The sequence below is a fragment of the Sorex fumeus genome, unplaced genomic scaffold (genome assembly GCF_029834395.1).
Source record: "Sorex fumeus unplaced genomic scaffold, SorFum_2.1 ptg000063l, whole genome shotgun sequence".
In the NCBI taxonomy this organism is placed as follows: Eukaryota; Metazoa; Chordata; class Mammalia; order Eulipotyphla; family Soricidae; genus Sorex; species Sorex fumeus.
The window spans coordinates 56714366-56720365 of record NW_026606120.1 but is presented as its reverse complement, the minus strand read 5'-3'; the positions used below and the strand labels follow the sequence as shown (position 1 = coordinate 56720365).

Below are 6000 nucleotides of genomic sequence, written 5' to 3'. Positions count from 1 at the left end.
GATTGCCCTGCCACAGAGACGGGGGGATGGGGGGATGGGGGTGGGAGGGATATTATCCATGGTGGTGGAAAATGGGCACTGGTGGAGGGATGGGTATCTGATCATTGTATAATTGAAACCAAAGCACAAAAAATTGTAAATCTACAACTTAAAAAAAAATAAAATAAAATAAAGGGGAAAAAAAAAAGAATACTAGTTAGACTGGAAGGAACATCTCCATCAGCAAAAAAAAAAAAAAAAAAAAAAAGGTTTCAGAATAATCACCAAAACAAAAATTAATATCAGGCTAAATTACTATTCAGGAGTAAGGACAAAATAACATTTATAAAATATTACCAGAAAGGACTAGTAAAGGTAATACTTCAAGAAGGGGACTAGGGGCCAAAGAGATAGTTCAGCTCATAAGGCACAGCCTTCTGCAGTGGCCAGCTCAGATTTGATCCCCAGTACCATTTATGTTCCCCTGAGTCAACCAGAAGGGATCCCTGAGTGCAGAACCAGGAGTCAGCCCCAGGCATGACTCAAAAACCAAAAATAAAATAATAAGGATTTGAGACCAGATGAGAGGCTAGATATTGCAAAAAGCAGTGAAAACAAATACAAATTAAACCAAGTATATACAAATGGTACAGCTTTATCTATGCATTTTTAATTTTAGTTTTTAGGTTTTGGGCCATACCCACAAGGTGCTCTGGGTTTACTCCTGGTTCTATACTTAGGGATCCTTCTTGGTGTGTTTCGGGGACCATATAGGGTACTGGTGATCAAACTCAGGTGGCCTTTGATCCAAGTTAGTCAAACGCCCTAACCACTGTACTATCTTTCTGGCCTGCTACACAATTTTCCAAAAGAGTCAATTTGGTGGACTTGGAAATAAGATGAAACTAGACTACTAGGAGAGAACAAGAACCTGTTCTTAGAGGTTCTTAGACAAGTTCTCTATTGTTCTTATATTTGGGAGGAATTGATTAGAGATCCTGATGTACTTTATTTATTTATTTGTTTGTTTGTTTGGGGGTCACATCCTTCAGTGCTCAGGACTTACTCCTGGCTCTGTGCTCAGACATCACTCCTGGCAGGCTAGGGGGACAGAATTGGGTATCAAGAATCAAACCTGAGTCAGCCGCATGCAAGGCACGTGCCCTACCCACTGTACTATAACTCCGCTATAACTCTGGTACCTACTGATAACTTTAAAGTCATGAAGACAAGTAATTATGTTAACCAAACGAAAGCCAAATGTAAAACCTCTGAACCAAATACAGCAAAAGAAAAAACTATGGTCAATTTGGTAACACACGAAACAAATGAACAAGAAGAAAAGAAATCAAAAGAAAAGACAAAACACACTGGTAGAAATAAATCTGTAAATTCCTGTCATCACAATGACTCCGAGAGGATGGCACTTAGTGTCTGGACACACACTTGGTGCCAGCCACCGGGTTATGCATAGAAAGTGACAGCTTGTCTATGAGCTAATCACTGTCTATGGGGACGGGGAGGGGGGCCGGTAATGGGGACGAGCAAAGCAGTAATGACATTGGGCTCAGGGTTAGTTACAAAGTGTAATAGGATTTAAGGAAGCACAAGTAGGGGTTGGAAAGATGGCACAGGGGTTAGGATTGTGTAGAGCCCAGAGCCAGGAGTGGTGCCAAGGAGTACTAGGTGTGGCCCCTAACCAACACCCCACCCCCTAACAAAGAAGGCTGCTAGTAGCCTGAAGGCAGAGGGCTGGGAGGTTTTCTGACACCTCACCTGCATCCCGAAAGGTCAGTGAGGAGGCAGCAGGCTTGGAAGGGGACGCCAGGCAGAGGCGCCTGCATGGAAGAGCGAGCTGGGCACATGCTGGCCCGACCTTCCCTTCTTTGGTTCCAGATGAGGAACTTGAAGCCCAGAGTGGTAAGGAGACTGTCCCAAGGTCACCTGGCTTGTGAGTTGTAGAACCTGGATATGTCCCCATAACTCCATGTCCTTTTGCACCCATCTTTCTACCGTACCAGGCCCCTTTGGTTTGCAAAAGGAGCACTGGTAATGCTTATGTTGGAGCCTCCAACCCATTTTGCATCTGAGCCAAATCTGGGGATTGGGGCTGGATCTTTCTCTGGCTCACCCTGAGCTGGATCATCGCCAGGAAGTTGGCACTTTTCAGGGCTGAACAGCCCTGCACACCACCTCCCCCCTCCAAGGAAATCATGGCACTGACACCCAGTTTAATCATTAACTTCAAGTTTACAGCGCTGGGGCTGGAATGCCCAGGACTCAGGGAGCAGCCCGGGTCTCCGGGGAGCTCAGAAAAAAAGTAGTGCTTGAGATGGGCAGGGGTCCAAGTTTCAAATGGGATCTGTACCCTCCGCATAGATCTATTCTCTGGGCTTTTCGGAGTCTTACTGCACACAGATCTATAGGGGAACCAGAGCAGAGAGCCAACGGGAGGCCTAGGGGGCCAAGAGAGATAAAACGTCCATAGAGGTTTTCTCTTCACCCCTTGATCCCTTGCTCTTTGGATGACTGTAGAGTTAACTGCAAGCGGCTGGGCATTCTTGGGAGAGGGGTGCCATTCAAGCACATGGGGTGACATTTTATTGAGGAAACAAAACCCCGAGGAGGGCAAATTCCAGCATAATAAAGGTAACTGCTCCTCATCATTTCTGCACGCTGCAGCCTGCTGCTGGAAGACTGCCTTGGCGGGAGCATTTCCGAGTCCTGGGCAGGCACTTTTTAAGTGACTTCTGGGTTCTAGAGAAGAAACTTTGCCCCTGGAAGGGGAGACCCAGGGGCTAGCCAGACTTCTGTTTCTTTCTGGTCAACACGAATGTTCTGACCTGTGCAGAAGAGGGGGCGTCATCTCTTCTTCCAAAGGCACCAATCAGGATTCAGTGGAATGATGGCATCACACTCTTGACACCTAAGAGATGTTTCATCATGGTGCCAACACCGTCTCTCTCTTCCGAGTAAGAATCCTGAACGTGGATGGAACTGGAGGTGGGGAAAGACGCACTATTCTGAGAGGTTGGAGCCCCCACTCTTCGGCAGTCTATCTCTGGAGCAAAAGTATCACTCTGCTGACTTAGAGAGCGAACTTTAGCAAGTGTTGCTCTAGCCAGCCCTGAAGGATGCTGGGAGAAGCACACAGCTATATGAGTCAGCTAGCCTGGTTGGAGTAGAGCCAGAAAGGCCAGATCTCACCTTTGTAAGGTCTCTGTCACTCCCAAGTCCTGGATACTCTTAGCAAAATGGCCCAGATAGGGTAGACCCTCTGGGACCAGCTTCCGGGTCCTTGCTGATTTTACTTCTTGGTGGCATAATGCAACCAGTCGGCATCTACTTGTAAGTGCTCAGAGCTTTCTTAGTTCTTTACAATGCTAGTTTGCAGTGGTTGTTAAAATCAGTGGACAATTCAGGAAAGGTCCTAGTCTGGAATTCCGCCCGCTCCTACCCTGCCAATCCTTGCCAGTCCTTGGTCCCAGGTCTGAGCTACAGCCTTTGCCAGGAACTGAAAAACAGTGGACTGCTCTCAGCACCTGATTTTGTCCCCTTCCAAGTCTCCCTTTTGCCCTGAAGCACTGAGATGAAAAGAGAAATAAATTGCCAAGGGAGATCCTTTCCTGGGGCAAATTTCCTGTTTTTGCTGATGGGCAGGAGACCCTGAGTGGGGAGGCCAGCTGCAGGGCAGTCTCCCAGAACCAGCCAGGGGTGGGGGGACAGGTGTGGTCCCCATCCACTTCAGCAGGGTCAGGGGAAGGGGATTGCAGAGGGGAGGAGGAGGAGGAAGAAAGGCTGTGCAGGAGACCCCAAGGCGTCCCTTCTTCGTCTACCCTGCCTCAAGCTGAAACTGTCAGTCTCCATCAAATGAGAGAGTGAGAGAGTGAGAGAGGGAGAGAGGGAGAGACAGACAGACAGACAGAGAGACAGAGAGAGTGGGGGGAAAGAGACGGAGGGGGAAATCAAAGAAAATTGCAAAAGTCAATGGCCTGGAACTCGAGGCAGCCTCAGCAACTGCAGTGTGACTTTGATTCCCCTATCATAACCCCGAATTAAAAATTCAGGCAATTATCTGCATGGCTTCCTTCTGATTAGAACGAGTCGGAGCCTCATTAATGCATCGGCACAGAGGAAAGCCATTAGGGTCTGTGAAATGGAATGTTTCTCTGAGAACAGGTTCCGCTTGATGGAGAATACCCAGCAAAAAGAAATTTCACACATTTTTGAGCTCCGAGTCACAGGCCAGCACCCTGCTTGGGGGCTAGAGACCCCGCCAGGGTCGTCCCCCTCTCAACTTCCTTGGCGTGAAAGCCACCTTTGTTTCTTGGCCTCTCTCTGGCACCCCACCCCCCCAAAAAAACTTGAGGGGCTGCTAGGGGCAAGGGAGTTTAGGGGTCTGGAGAAGACATCCTGGGAACCCCTTTGCTTGGTTCCCAGCCCGTCTGGATATCAGATTGCAAAGTCCTTGAACCACCTGGTATATGAGGGGCTTCTTGGGAACTCATTGCCTTCCCAGAAGAATGAGAGGAAAGTTTGGGGGAGGGGACAGTGAAGGTCTGAGACCCCAGAGAGGATCTTACTCTTAGTGCTTTCCTGATCAGCATGGTGAGCTGAGCACCCCAGATCAGGGGCTTGGTGCTTGGGCAGGGATGGGTGGAGCACCCGAGTGCCCTCATGGATGCCTGCATCTGCAGCCCAGAGCGTGGAGAGTGCAGATCTCCTGCTCCATCCCTGAGAAGTGAGCAGCCCCAATATCAGGTGCATGGAAATTTGGGGACTTCTGGGGGTAACTTTATTCTTCAAGTGACGGTTGTTGGTTGTTTCCAGGGAAAACCAAGGGCAGTTTCCCCAACCTTTATATCTCTGATCAGCTCTGGGAAGAATTGAACTTGACTCTAGAGTCTTTTTTGTTTTTTCTTCAAGCCCAGGGGTGGCATGAGGGATGGGTCCAGAGTTCTCTCATTTCAGACATTCAACATTCCTCTCACACAGGAACTCTCAGAACACTGAGCATAGGTCCTTGGGATAAAGAGCAGAAATTACCTGTAGGAGAAATGACGCGGCGAGAACTGAAAAAGAAAAAGTGTTGGTGTGGAGGAGAGTAGTTACAGCCAGGAGGACGCCAACCAGGAAAATGTTATCCTTCACACCACGGAAGGCACGTTCTCCTCCTGGCACACCTGTTAACTATGCAGTGTTAGGAACCAGGGCCAAGTGTCTGTGCAAAGTTGTAAACACAGACGAGGTAACCAGGGTCAAGGCGTCAATGTATAACCACGTCACATGTGTCAATAGCGCCCTCTACTGCCCGTCAGCTAAGCGACCACCTACAGAGGTCATCCAGCCTTCATCTCTTCAGCCACAGCATCCCAAGTGAGAATATGCCTGTCGCTGGGGAGATTTTATGAGGCTTGCTTTCAATACCACAGACAGTTTTATGGGTGGAGGCGCCTGGAGTTGATGTCACCCTCAATCACAAATAGATGCTGGGTGAGTTCAGCCATGATCTTGGTGAGCTCCGAGTGTCCATCTGACACTTGGTGCTCACCGGACTAACATGCTACAAAGGTGAATGTGGGTTGAGGATAACTTGTGGTCACAGACATATGACTCTGGCATAAAAGACTGATCCAAAAGGCGCCCAGAAACTCGGGACTGGGAGGTGAGGGTTATTTTATGGCCCACAAGTTGGTCTGAGTGTGGCAGGAGCTGGTCAGGTCAGGAGCACAGGCCTAGCTGCTGGTAAGAGGAGCTATGACAGAACCTTCTTTCCGTCATTGGAAATAACCAAGATCCTGCCCTTCACACCCCTGCCCGCCCACTGTCCATACACTCTCTTGTCCCTGAGATCCCATCTTTCTTCCAAAGATTGCTCCTTTCCTACTTTCTTTTTAAAAGTAGTCTAAGTGCTTTTATTTATTTGCATCATTTTATTCTCTTATTTTGATGGGGTAATGTGGATTGCAAACTTCCACTTTGGGGTTTTATCCTGTCAGTGTTCCTTCTTCACGCCCCCTC

At 48.4% G+C, this 6000-nt stretch overlaps 1 protein-coding gene across 1 annotated transcript in view; it reads right to left on the bottom strand.

Annotated features, from left to right (window-relative positions):
- Positions 1-1661: 1661 nt before the first annotated feature.
- The window catches only part of HEATR6 (HEAT repeat containing 6), an 86801-nt gene continuing 82462 nt past the window's right edge, over positions 1662-6000 (bottom strand). The window contains exon 21 of the mRNA XM_056126986.1: positions 1662-1674. The gene's annotated coding sequence lies outside the window, so the exon portion shown is untranslated. The remainder of the gene's footprint in view (positions 1675-6000) is intronic.